We start from the raw sequence: 14,574 nt of genomic DNA on the forward strand, positions 1-14,574 counted from the left end.
GCTGCTGCTTGCAAGATCCTAGACTCACTGGTTTGGGCAAGGAGCTGTGAAGAGCGAGGCTGTAGGGCAAGAGGCAGTTGTCTCAGGAGGTGTCTTTGCAAGCAGAAGATGCAGGTATTAGGGAAATGAGTGGAAGGCCCTTCAGGCAGCACTTTGATGAGGCTCTGAGGAGCTCGGAGAACCTGCTGTAGGTGCAAGGGGCCCCTGCTGCAACATGAGGTGCAGGGTTTGATCAGCTTTGCCTGCGTGGAGTCTACACATACTTTGTTGTATACTTTTACATGCAAAGACTTGGATCAGAAACAGGGGAAGTTTCACTCAGAGGGCTGGGAGACCTTGGTTGGGGAAGGCAAGAAAGGAGATCTACATATAAGCAGGAACAGAACAAAGAAAAATGACAGAAGTTCTGACGATGTATATGATATTTGTGAGGAACAATCAGGAGATGGAAAAGCTTCCCAAAGCTGAGCTCACTGTCATCAAACGGTTACATCAGCCTTGAACTCCTTAGACTGTTTCGGGAAGCAACGCTGGAGGTAAAGCTAGCTTAACTGAAAAAGTGGAATAGTCTCCTGGCTAGCTAGGGATGCAAGAAGCAATTTTCCATGTCTTTGTTTTCATGGAAATGATGTTTGGTCATCTTAAATTACTTTGAAATAAAATCTTTTATTTAAGTAATGACTAATGTGACCTGCTGTCCAAAGATAGCAAGGACTTTATCTTCATTGCATGTTTGTGCCTTACTGAGGTACGAAGTAGTTAGAAAATACTGTTCTTTGTGAGGTAGATCAGTGAATAAATGTACTTTTTAGAATAGCTCACAAGACCTGCATCTGTGTTATTTGAAATAGATCAAATGGCTCATGTGCCTCAGTGGGCAACTCTGGTTTGCAAGCAACAACCAGTGGCTGGAGTTGAGGAATACTTTATGCAAACTTTTATGTTAAGTTCACGTAGTTTCATGAATCTGAATTCTCTGTGGTTTAGGATACTAAATTACACTTCACTAGTGGCTACGTTAGAATATTTGCAAGCTCCTCAAAGTCTTTCCTTCTTAGCGATATCAGTTTCTCTTGAATTTGCAATTTGTCTTCCATCATTGCTAATCTCTTGCTAATACTGTTTTTCCTATTGCCTGATCGCCAGTATCTATTTTTAAGCTGAAAATGCGAAAGCAGGATTCAGAGGATTATTCTCCCAGTATTTGAGGGAAGTTTATGAACAGGAAAGAGAGAGAGTTTTTAAGCTAAAAGAGTAGAGATTTAGGTTAGATGTTAAGGGGAATGTTTTTACTTAGAGGGTGATAAGGCACAGGAGCAGATTGCCCAAAGAAGCTGTTGCTGCCCCATCCCTGGAGATGTTCAAGGCCAGGTTGGAAGTGGCCCTGGATGGCCTGACCTAATAGGTGGCAAACCTGCTCAAGGCAGGTTGACTTGATGACTTTAAGGTCTCTACCAGCCCGAGCCATTCTGTGATTCTGTGAATCACACATTCATTGGTAAAACTGGTATTTAAACCTGTGGAATCTCTCAATCTTTAGACAGGCTCATGTAGACTTTGATAAAGGATGATTTTTAAGACCCTGTTAGCTAGCTTCGATGTAATTATCTAATACCATAAACGTGCTAATACCTTGTCAGTATTAGAAGTTTAGGCCATGTTAGATTTCACTAGCATATTTAGGTAATAAAGTCACTGCTGGCTTTATTACATTGAAGGTAAAATTTGACCAATTTGGAGCAAACTGCATAAAGGAAAGTGGGAAATCTTAAACCTTAATGATCTCTGTGTAGGAGAAAGCTAATTATTGAAAACTAACTGTCCATTTCCATCACTGTTTCAGCCATCTGTTCTGCCTCCACTTAGGAATCATTTCTGATATATCCTGTATGCTCTTGCTCTCTTTGTTCAGTTCACTTCCCTGGTAAAAGACTAGGCACCTCCTCTTTTTTTTTTCCTGGATCAGTTTTCTCCTAGGCTAGTGATTTGAACTGCCTCAGGAAACGGGTCTGACAAGCTCTGAGGAGAGAAGCAGGTAAATAGTTCTGTCACACTGAGGAGCGGTAGTGAGCTGTGAGCTGCTAGGTCCTCTGCCTCCATCTTGTGTGTCTTTGTGTCCGCAAGTGTTCTGAACACTTCTTGGAAGGTCTAGCAAAGCAAAGCCGTTCTGGCAGCAGTCAGAGAGATGTTGGTCTGGTGACCAGAGGGAGGTTGACCATACTCTTTCAAGTTTCACTTAAAAAATAAGTCCTATTCATGTGAGTCGTGAAAAGGCAGTAGGTTGTGTTACTCCTGTGCTTGTCTAGGTGTCTTGATTTGCCTTGAATGTGTTTCAAATTCTACTATATTTCTTTCTCGGTAGGCACAGAAAAGTGAGACATTTCTCAGTTAATTGAGCAGATCCATGACTTTCTTTTCCATACTGCTGAAATAGTTAACGGCGTTGACATGCAAATTATCCTTACTATATGTTTAATGAAGAACTGAAATTGTCTCTTCTGGATGAATGAGTGCAGTCCACCCAAGAAACCATTATACAAACACTTCAGGACTTGCTCTCAGCTACTTGCATGGTTAATTACATGCCTCACCTTTCCTTATCAGATGAGGAACTCTATTTCATCATCACAAAAATGATCACAGACATAACAAGGCCAGCAAAAGTTTGTGAGATAACTGTGAAATAACTCCACCTGACATTCGCTGTCAAAATGGTTGGCCAACGCATTGTCAGAGTACTCTGTCATATTTGGTAAGTGCAGATCAGTGCTATGTAGGATCTGCCACTGTGCATATTTCACCTGGGCTGTACACGGGCTGTTTGGACAAAGCAGAATTACTGTCTACGCAGCTCCCATACCTTCCAGTGGTGCTTGTCAGCCCTGCAGCCCTGGCAAAGATGACAACAGTAATGGGAAAGAACCTCTGACACTTATTTGCAACTTTTGTACCCATCCCAGTTGGAGGATCAACTACCTGCCTTTGGGCTCCTGTAGTACTTCTGAAGCCAGTTTAACTGGTTCGGATGTGGCGTGGTCTGCTCTACCAAAGCCAATAATGCCTAGGGCAACCAGGACAGCCTGTTATGCTTGTTGGTAGTGTAGAGGGTGTTTTACTGTTGCTCAGCAGCTCTTCTTTTCCCTGCTGGATGATTGTCTTAAGATGGTCGCAACTGATTCAGATGCCATTGATTGTTTTGAGACAGGCTAAGTCTGGGCCTGTTTTAAAACTTATTTGTTTTAACATACAAAATGTCTGCAAAAATAGGATGAATGGAAAATTTCTGTTCTTAGAGCTATCTACTGTTATTGACTCTAATACGGACATCAAGTTGCCCATTTTCCTGCACAGTGGAGGAAGAAGCTCAAGGATGAGGATATACCACTGGGAAAGTGAAAAGAACAGTGGGGAGCTCTGTATGCAAAATGCTTGTAATCTGTTTAACCGTGGCCTCAGTCATGTCAGCATAGCACATTATTTGTCTGTCTTTGTTGTGAACTACTGAAGGGAATTAAGTTTCTTTAGTTTCTTTTCCCCTCCAGATTACATTTCAGCTTGATAAGTCCTCTATTCCCTGTCCCAGCACAACTGTGCACGGTGACACAACAGAAAGGGTGCTGTAAGTGAAACATGGAGAGGTATAAATTCTGCGTGTGGGGAGAGGGTGATAACGTCTGGCTATGCAGTAAGCCAGTATTTCTGCTGGCACTACAGCCTGAAGCACTAACTCCCCAGAATAGAAGGGGACAGCTAGAATATCTTTGTTGTCTGAGTGCAGTTATCCACTTCACAGTGCGTACCCACAAACTGGCAAAACTGAAGGGACAGAATGCAGCAACATGAAGTTAGGACAGACAGGAGGCAGATGCTGGGAGTTCCTGCAGCTGGCAACATCTCCGTGGGGAATCACAGCCTTGGATTTCTGGTAAGCTGATGAAGTAATTTATGTGTGGACTTGGACAGTAATTCAGCACAAATGAAGTTGTAGGTGTAATGATGTTTTGAATCAAAACAAACCAGTTCAAAATTTAAATCAATAACAAGCCCTTAAAGCTATAATTCAGGAGAGGAGTAGTACTGGCGTAATGGTCTGAGTTTTTGAAATGCAGATCAGTGAACCTCTTTAAAGGGCATTTGTTGGGCTTCCTGTGAAATTATATGTGGCACTTGAGATGGAGCTTTAATGTAAAATGTGCATCGGCATATACTTAGCTGTAGGTATGTGAATTGCTCATTAAAGTCTTGCTCACCTATGACTGAAATGAGACATGGGATGTAGTTACACAACACTTAAAGCTGACATAAGCCAGCACTGCTGTCGAAACAGTGCAAGAGTGCAGTTAGATGGTCCGGCTGAGCCAAACTAACAGGTCACTGTTGCTGAAAGTGGCTGGCACTTCTGTGTGTCCCTGCGAACGGCCATACGCTGCCGTTACTCCTCTTGCACTTCGCTCTATTATTTTTCTGATCCTTCAGCAGGCCGTTACAGCACCTGTGCAGTTAAACCATGACAACTGTTAAACAGTGGTTTAATGAGCTGGCCTGGCCCTCTGCAGGATCATTTGGGCACAAGGAAGAAAGGCCTGGCTCCTCACTGGTACACAGATCTAGAGAGGAGGAAGAGTGTAGATCTGATGTATTTGGCAGCAGCTAAGCCTTTAGGTTAGCTTAGCTGCATCTTCAAGCTGCACCCAGGGCTAACCTTGCTGCAGACCCACCTGTTTTTTTGTTGTTGTTGTTGGCTTTTGTTGTTGTTTTTGTTTTGTTTAGTCTCTCCACCACCTCCCTCCTTATGCCAGCGCTTGCACATCCAGTTGATGAGCTGTTTGGGGGGTCAAAGCCTAACCAACAGAAACAGTTTAGCTTTAACCAAGGTCAGCATTACAGATGAGCGCAAAGCGGACAAGAAAGAGATGGGTGTGGGAGTGGAGGGGAAGACCGGTTTGGGGTTTGTTTTATTTTCTTTACCAGTGACAGTGGCTGCTTAAGGTATTAGTGAAAGTACATCCCTGGAGGCCTGGTGCTGTGGTTGAACCCTAGAAAATGAGAGGTACTGAGTTTCCAGAGTGTATTTGCATGAAGCTCAGAGAAGAATTTTTCTGTTTCACATTCTGTTCACTGACTTCTTCCAAAGGGTAACTTGACCCAGCTGTCCATCTCAGGCAATCCTGGATTTCTGCTCCTATTGAAAACACTCTGTGATTTAGTAAGGAGTGTGTAAATGAATCACCTTGTCAAGCAAGAAAAAAATACACTGGCTTTGGCTTTTTGAAATGCATCTAACCTGTTTGCTTGCTAGATAAGTTTTAAAACATAATAACTGTTATTACTGCTGAGACAAACACAATGTGGTGCCAAAAGCTAATCTGGACTCATTGTAGATTTTGCATTTTTAAATTCCAGTTAGCCAGCCTGTCTGTTTTCAGTTCCAAATCATCACAAAACAGCCAGATTTAACTGCTCAAGAAATGCTGGATATACTTGAAAGAACTTTGCAGATATTAAGAGGTTGTTGGATGTGTTTAAACGTTGGCTGTAACCACTGAAGTTTTAAAGCTTTAAGTTTTTGATTACATGGGGCTAAGGGGTGCAGAGGAAAAAGTGGAAGATCTGGGCTGATGATGTGAATGTAGCCCACGCACCGTCTTGGGAGCTGACTGCGCAATCACACTTTGTTAAAAAATAGCACTGATAAGCCACCCCACAAAGTGGTGTAATTACATGACCGAGGAGGCAGTAGAGGCCAGGAATGAGGTGGTGGGGTTGGGAAGAAGAATGAGATAATGCCCAGGGCCCTGAAAGAAACGTCCGTATGGCTGTGACCCGAGGGGGTGTACTGGTGGGCTGCAGCCAAAAAGGCAGAATGAGGGCTGGTGACATGAAGGGTTAGAGTAGAAGCAGTGATTCACTACGTCTGCCACCAAGACCTCTGTTTAGAGAGACCTCCCATGAGCTACAGCCTTATTTACAAGTATTTAGGTTAACTACTCATTTGCTGATGGGAGGGGAGCCCTCACTTTGCCACATTCCAACTTCTTTTGGTGAAAAGTTCACAAGAAAAATGAAACCAACTACAGTAGCTTTTTGTTGTTGTTGTTATATTTTCTTTATTTTCTCTGACACTGAAAATTACATTTTATCCACGCTTTCTAATGCCTTTTAATTTTTGTATTATACTAGCATTTAGTTGGCTGCTGTTGGCCAGGTAGCACTGTTTTAATGTGCAAATATTTTTTTTCATACTTTTGCTTGGATGAGAAAATAAGTTCAGCTTCTGCTGCTGTTCCTGCAGGACATTTAAATTTGCTGTCTGTATACATATATATGACAGCATCTCCATTCTTCTTGGGAGAGAACAAAAAGAATGGTCAAGAAAAATGATGAAGAAAATTTAAATTAACTTTAAATTTGTATTTTTTTTTCAGTATTCACACTTCCTCCTTCCTCTGCTACTGCAAAGTAAACTGCTACATTAGTTTCAAATTAACCCTTGGAGTCATAGACTAGATGAGTTCACAGTAATTCAGAGATTTATTTTATGAGAGTCAAAGCTGTAGGTATCACCCAAATGAGATGCAAGAATCTAAGTCTATCAAAATTTGGGCCAAGCAAGCCCAAATCCTGAGTATTCATTCTGCCTGTAGACATCAACCTTAACATCAGCTGTGTACATAGATTTTTAGTGTGCTATAAAAAGACTTTAGGAGCAAAGATTTTAGGCCCATCTAGAGTGGGCCAGGTGATGATGACAGAGGGCTGGAGCACCTCTCCTATGGGGACAGGCTGAGAGAGCTGGGCCTCTTCAGTCTGGAGAAGTCTCTGAGGGACAATATAGCAGCCTTCCAGTACCTGAAGGGGGCCTACAGGAGTATGAGGGCATGTAGCGACAGGATGAGGGGAAATGGCTTTAAACTGGAAAATGGTTGATTTAGACTGGCTAGTAGGAAGAAATTATTTATTGTGGGGATAGTGAGACACTGAAACAGATTGCCCAGGGAGGTTGTAGATGCCCCCTCCTGGGAAGTGTTCAAGGCCAGGCTGGGTGGGACTGTGAGCAACCTCCTCTAGTGGGAGGTGTCCCTGCCTGTAACAGGGGGCTTAGAACTAGATGATATTAAAGGACCCTTCCAACCCAGACCATTCTATGATTCTAAGGTACAAGAGGTGTGTTTGTTATTTTTTTTTTCCCACAGAAAAAAGAAATAGTAAGTAGAAAGGTCATATTATCACTATAATCATGTTACTAATAATGTAGATGAAAAGAATACTGTGCACTTAACTTGTCTGTTCAGATGCAGAAGCTCATCTGTTCAGGAGCTACTCCTCCCAAACTTCTACCAGGACCATTCTGGACCCAAATGCTTGATGCATAACTGAGACCCTCATTGTTTCTGACCCACAATCTAGCTGATCAGGCTATTTAAAGAAATCTTACTACTGTAGCCCTTTTCTTTTGCACCAGTGCTGACATTGGTCTGAGCTGTTTCATTATACTAATCCAGTAGAAAAAAAATTCAGTAGAAAATAGCTTTCTGTAAGAATACCTTTATTATTTCTTACACCTCTGCACTTGTTTAGCTGGTTGCTGCAGACCCCTTCTCTACTCTTCTTCCCAAATGAAAATGTTATTTGCTTGCTGTAAGGAACAATTCATATTGCTGGCTTTACATGGAGAACCAAGTGGAATTTTGTCACCTTGCCTCATGACTATAAACAAAAGTTGACTTCTTTGTCTATATATGCACACACAGTTGTTTGATTTCTGATTGCATATTTATGACTGCCCTTAAATCTTTTAGTATACTAAGAATGTATCAATCTGTTTGGAACTTTACTTTTTTTTAAACCCAAAATCTAGTTTGATACTATGGAGACATAAAAGAATTGCAAAACTTATGAATGAAAAGCTTAGCAATTCAAAATGAGGGCAAAAAGTTTTGCATTTTTGCCTGAGTGTTTTTTTGTTGCTGTTTGTTTTTAATAAAAGTGTGGAACGTAATTTAAGAACAACTCCCATATTTTGCAAGCATGGAGCAACAACTTACAAATATCCCTCTGACACCTGAAGATTTAAAACCATGTTATTCAAGTCTGTTGCACTTGAGGGATTTTAGTACTTTGTGTCACACATGCTGCTGAAATAAGAGTATGTTACACCTATGCAATTTCATCACCTTGTCATTTAGACTGGACCATAACATAACCTGAGATGATGCAGGCAGGGGAAATACAGCATACCACTCATTTCACTAACTTGCATGCTACGTACTGAAAAATGTTGTTATTCCTGTTGAATAACTCTGTCATGCCCGTTTCTATTAAGGCTTCACAGTTTAGTTTTTGAAAGTCAGAAATGATGTTGAAAATCATGAAGAATCATGAAAATGTTGTCTGAGCTCAACTGTGAGAGTCTCGTTGTCCTCTTACAATCTGTTCCCACTCTGCTGCTTTTGCTCGCACATAGTGTTGTAAGGCAATGAACATGAAAGTTTATTCATTTTGCTCATCCCAGAAGTATGAAGTTTCATACACGTATGCCAAACTTATTGTCTCATATGCTGTAGTTCTGTTTACCCATGTTTGGAAGTTTCAGAGAGCTCATCGGAGGAGAACAGATGTAGATTTTCCATTACACAGTGGAGCAGGCACAGTGTTGGACAAATTTATACCTGTGCCCCTTTGCAACATCTTTGTTAGCACGAAGACCTCAAGTCATTTAGAGAGTGTTGCAAATGCATATTGTGTCCCTTTATGCTAGACTTTTGTGTTTCCATCTCTGATTTAGTTGACAGATGTGAAAAAAGTGTATGAAGCCAGATAACTCCCTAGCAACTACACAGCTGCAGATGTTGAAGAGAGCAAATTGTTTTGGCTGAGGTCGTTGTTAATTTATATTCAGAACGTTCCTTCCAGACATGCCATTTTTTGATGCTATGTCTTACTTTGGGTTGATCCTTCCCACGTTGATCAAACCGTTTCCCCATCTGTGGCCCCTTCTAGCATGAAGCTGCAAAGTATTCAGATCCCAGTATTTGCTTTTCCTGGGTGACAGAAATAGTCTTAATGCACAGATAAATATAAAAATAGGTTTAAGAAGTCTTTAGACAGCAAAATTTCAAGAGTTTACAATATCTTACATCTCAGATAGTTTGGAGAAAGCTTTTTCTCTCCCTTCATCTTGTTAGTTCTGCTTGTAAAGGCAACACAATCTTTTTTTCTTTCTTTTTTTTTTTTCAACAGAAAAAAAAATATTTGGTTTTCTTTTGTTACTGGCCAAACTCTGAATTTTCATGGCATTTTCCTCTGTTTGATCTGTTTGATTACCAAATTCCTACTGTGCTACGACCCCAGGTTTGGCACAACCACAAGTTCAACTCTTTAATATAAATAGATAGTGTAAGATACAGTGCTCCTTTATAGTCAGTTGGAATTAACTAGTGGTCATTTTCTGTGGGGTGGTGGCACGTGGTTGCCTCATGCTTAAAAATTTGGGGTGGATTTGGTAACCATGCAGTTTAAAAAGCTATTTTAAAACTTTCAGCAGTTCTCATTTAGCTTAGACAACTACCTTTCCCATAAAGGAAAATATTAGTATTTTTTAGGTACATTTAAAAATTTTTAGGTTAGCAAAGGTCATCCAGAAGTCTTAAGGCCTCTTCTGGCATCCTTCAGAGTTCAATAGGAGTCTTCCCACTTTTCTTCAAATATCACTGGATGATGGTAAAGATCCAATACCTTACTTCTCATGGGTAGGCTTCGAAGATGAGATGATGCATTGTGACCACCTGCCTTTTTGTTATGAACTGGCCAACAAAGTTACAGAGCTGTTGTAACCTGTCACCAGTGCTAAGCCTTTCAACAGTCCTAACTAGGTTCAGCTCAGCACCCTGTTAATGAAGCTGCAGGTCAACTTGAAGCACGAGTTGGAGCAAATTGTGATCTGCGCAAAATATATGGTATGGGCATACCTGTGAAAGATTGTACCATGTGCACGTTTGAGAATGCCAAATGAATCTAGCAGTGGAGGAACAGTATCTCAGCAAATGAGCTTGTTGAAACATGGAGTAGAGCAAGGGAGATTTGGGTGGACAGGAATTGATTCAGGTTCAGAAAAGAACCAAAAGAAATGCAATAACCTATTGAAGGAGGTACCGATGGTTCCAATGCTACATTTCTCCCTTGTATTGTTTTGTACATATGAATTATGTCATGAGAAAAGTGTATTTCTTGGATACTTATTTGGCATTTCTGTAAGTAAGAAGTGTTTGTCCGGGGCTAACCCCTAATTTACAACTTCTCTAATGTGATACTGCAAGTTTAAAATCATGCCACAAGAGAAATGTAAAAGAACTTAGAAGGAGCTCTTCTACTTTTGTTATTACCTATGTTTTCCTGTATTAATATTCAATATTGTATATATATATATATATATATTTAAACTAATTCTGATGTTTTGTGATCAGTGAGGTTAAGTTTTATTCTTTCTCTAATAACTAGACGGGGCTATATCTAAATAATGCAGAGGTGACCAAAGGAGAACTTTGCTGGAGTTATTTCTGAATGCAACATACACAAGCTGGGACTTGCTTCATCCAAGTTTGAGCCCCAGAGCACTGTACAACGGTGCAGAGCTCCCTTTTGATTGTGTGCAGGCCTCTCCCTTGTAGCTGGGCAGCTCCTCCACTGCGACTGTGAAGGGGTGAAAGACAAATGGAAGCTGCTTCATAGCAAGACCTCTAGCCAGCGAAGGGATTTCAGATCACAAGGATAGCAGCAACAGTGGCATCTCTTCCTCAGCTTCCCATTAACAAATATTTGTGCAGATTCATGAGGACTCCCGTTTGTGTGAGTTGAGGGTAGGCATCTTACTTGCAGATCTGAGTAAATAGACTAAAGCAGAGAGTTTTTAAAGGTGTGCCAAAGCCTCAGCATTTTCCAGCTGGATATTCCAGAACAATTCTCTGGCTGAAGTTCTAATATTTGATTGCAGTTGTTGCTGTTCAGCAGAAAGGCACCAAGAATAAACACAATAGCATAGTTGTTTTTGCTGCATTACAAGGTCAACAGGTGTGAGCTAGCTCTGCCTGGGAGGCAGACAGAAGCATAGCAGAAGTAGAAAGCTTTGCTGAAGTGTGGTGGATATCAAGCATGTCATGAGATAATTTCCATGCCAGAGCTGACCTGCTGCTTGGAGAATATAGGCAGGTGAAACACGGAAGTGTTTACATCTGTGTTGAGTCTGTCCTAACTCTTCCCTCACGTGGTGCAAAAATATTACATTCCTCACCGAGGAATCTCAGAATTGGCCCATGATCATGACTTGTTTCACAACACACAGTACTGTGGTGTTTGTGCCCGGTTTGGGATGTAGCTGTTTTATTTCTGCTACTTCCTGATGTTGCCTGCAGGATTTCTTCCGTGTGCACAAAGTTTCAGTGTTTGCATATTAGGCAATGCAGCATATACATTTTTTTTTTCCTTATTGCTACTTGTGCTACAAATCTTAAAGAAAAAAAAGCCACAGGAAAAACACGTGCTGTCAGGAGAAGGCATTGCTTTTGCAAACAGAGCAAAGGGGGCAAAATATGAGTAGCCTGTTATCTTTTATAATTCAGGGGGGGCTGTGGTTTTATGTGTATGTGATACTGGTTTTAGTATGGATGTAGCCCTTTGCAGTCTCTGGATTTTGTTGGTTAACATAATTTTTTTGCTACTAAATATACTTCCAAGACGCTCCCTGGATCCTCCTCAATTACTGTTAGCGTCTCTGCTGCTTATGCCAGTGATTGTATTCTATTCTTAGAGGTGTTACTTTGTCAATATCCACTGCCCCTTAAAATCACTCTTATTTATTGCCTACAGTGTGCATGTAATACCCATCTCTAGTAATTTGCAGATGATCTCCCGGCAATGCTGCCAAAATTCCAGGAAGGCTTTGGGATGGTCCCCTTTACTTGCTGGATATAGTGTTCAGTGGTGTACCATTTCATAAATGCCTGCCATGTTTCTTCAGTTGTGCACCTGCTGTGGCAAGAAACCAGCAGTGGAACCACAGCTGCCTTCATGAGATAGAGCAGACTGAACCAGGCAAGCGGAGATCCAGAAGCAGGCGTTCCAATCACCATGTTTTGGAGGTGCCAGATCTTAACTTTCAGCTCCCTAACACTGAAGTGCAGCACGCCACGGATCTCATGCCAGAAATAAGGTTGCCTGGTCATAGTACAGACATGTCTTTCATGTTTGAAATTACGTCTAAAGAAGAACTGGAGATAAGGCAGATGTTGGCAGCAGGAGAGAGGAGAGGGGAATTTCTACATTTATTAGTCATGCTGTTGAAGAAAGAAGAAAGATTTTATCACATCTATCCTGCTGAAAGCAGGGCTCTGGGTTCACAAGACCTGCTGGTAACAGCGTGCATCTGTGTCTACTCTCGTAGGTGCTAATGCCAGAAAGCTGATCCCACTTTCCTTACAACAGTGAGGAGGAAAGTTCTGTTTCTGGGGCGTTTGCTGTACGTATGCCCATGTAGGTATGGCCAATAGATGAGAACGGAGCTAATATTTGTCCCAACCTTTCAGTAAATTTGACTAGAAGGAAACATAGCTCTAATTACACAGAAATAGGAGGTAGGCACAATGTGCTGGTCCGGTCGATGAAAGAGCTGAAGTCCTCCTGGCTGCCCACTGCTTGGTAAATGCGTACCTGGTAATTAAAGTACTTACCATGAATGAAATAAAGAGTAACGATGCAAATAGAATTACAGCACTCCTACTTATGGCAAACCCTTTAATGGCAAATGTTTGAATTATTTAACAATGGGTCTTGTTGTTTTTCTGGTAAGAGGAGCACGGTCTCTTTAAAAACCTTGGCCTCCTTTCCAAAATGTTGTTGCTGAACAATGCCCCACCCCCACATAAGCAACACCTGCATACCTGCAGGGCACTTCTTGATAGCTTGTATACCTTGATAATATATGCTGGCGGAGTGGTCTCAATTAGTGCAGTGTTGCCATCCATGCAATGCTCTAACATTTACCAGATTCCCAGTGATGTAATAACTTGCTCTGCTTCTAACAGTCTTTTTGCTGCATTTGCGATCTTCGTAACCACTGTGTTGATGAGTTTTAAAAGGAGAAGAGACTCCGCCTCACCCAGGAATGTATGCAAGGAATAGCAGATCCTAGCAAGAAAAGCACCAAACGCACTGTGAGAGCTGCATGCAACAGCCTTCTCAGCAAACTGCTGGTGTTTCAGAGTGGTTTTGCAGTGCTGACTGACTGCTTAGGACACACGTTAAGCTGGGTCAGGGGTCTGTGCCATTGCTCTGAATGTAGAGAAATGCATAACATGTCCGGTAATCCTCAAAGAGCAGATCCTCTGTGGGCTGAGGAAGTCTGATGGATTTTAAGGAGAAGTGAGGCGTTTGGGAATGATATAATATTCAAGGCTTCCAGAAGTCTTTCTTCACTGAGCTGTATGTGCTGTGTACCCTTCTAAGAAGGAATAGTTAACTTGCAGAAAGACTGGAGAGGATAGTGTTGGTTGCCTCTTGACACGTATTATTGAAGTTACAAGAGGGACTAGAGTGGTTTTCTAACCACTTGGTTAGAAAATTGAGCCAGTTTTCTAACAAACCCAAGGCTACTTTCAGACATTTCTTTTTCTCCCTGGTAGTGTGGAAGGGCTGTGACCTGAGCATTAGCACTGCTCTGTGCTGAGAGCTTTTTGCTTCTGGTAAGACTCAACAGGATAGAACAGCTGTCCTCTAATGGACCCTCTTGACACACTCAACACGTAAGCAGTATATTGATAGACTAAGGTCACATTTCCCCTGTTCAGTGGAGGAACAGGGAACTCATTGCATTTTCACATTTTTACATATTTAAAATATAAACGGGGCAAATCAGGTGCTCCTTTGTGATGATGAAAAAAACGAATGAGGTCATCATCGTACGGGAAGGAGGGAAAGAGAGAACAGTGTTAGGGGTAAGACCAAAGAGGCAAATGCATAGAGGAAAAAGTAATCACACTGCAGAACAGTGTAGGCTGCAGAGAGAGGCAGGGCAGGAAAATGTGAGGCTTGCTGGGTTAGGACAGCAGGAGGTAGGAAGAGGGCTGGCAGAGAAACAGCAAAGGCATGTGCCTGCCCTCCAGAAGGAGCTGCACAAATATCAGCTGGGGAGGAGCTGCTCTTACCGTGCTTTACAGGATCAAAGAGCAAGTGGAGTGTTTCTGTGTATATTTGTATAGTGTGTAACGCAATGCAATTCTGGTCCTGATTACTAATAAAAGATAGCATAGACACAATTAAAAAGTATCTCATACAGACCCAAGTAGAAAAGATGAGACAAGGCTTGGCAAACCACTGGCCGACCTAGTCTGTCATTCCTTATTTTGTTCCTATTTATTCATCATAGAGCTAATTAGTAGTATATTACAGGGCTGAGGTCATTAAGATTTAGGCTTCTTTGCATCTTCTCCAGCTAATTTTAAAACTAACTGGAGTGTTTTGGTAGACAGTGCTGCTGTATTCCACCCTCCCCCCCAGTTCCTCTTGCCTTTTGTTTTGGCATTT

General features: G+C 41.6%; 1 protein-coding gene across 7 annotated transcripts in view; it reads left to right on the forward strand.

Annotated features, from left to right (window-relative positions):
* The window catches only part of SMAD1 (SMAD family member 1), a 107,352-nt gene that overhangs the window by 36,832 nt on the left and 55,946 nt on the right, over nt 1–14,574 (forward strand). For 3 of the 7 annotated variants that reach the window (XM_046939909.1, XM_046939910.1, XM_046939911.1), the window contains one exon: nt 3,794–3,925. The exons of the other annotated variants lie outside the window; for them this stretch is intronic. The gene's annotated coding sequence lies outside the window, so the exon portion shown is untranslated. The remainder of the gene's footprint in view (nt 1–3,793; nt 3,926–14,574) is intronic. 7 annotated transcript variants of the gene reach the window in all.

The sequence above is a fragment of the Gallus gallus genome, chromosome 4 (genome assembly GCF_016699485.2).
Source record: "Gallus gallus isolate bGalGal1 chromosome 4, bGalGal1.mat.broiler.GRCg7b, whole genome shotgun sequence".
NCBI classification, from domain to species: domain Eukaryota; kingdom Metazoa; phylum Chordata; class Aves; order Galliformes; family Phasianidae; genus Gallus; species Gallus gallus.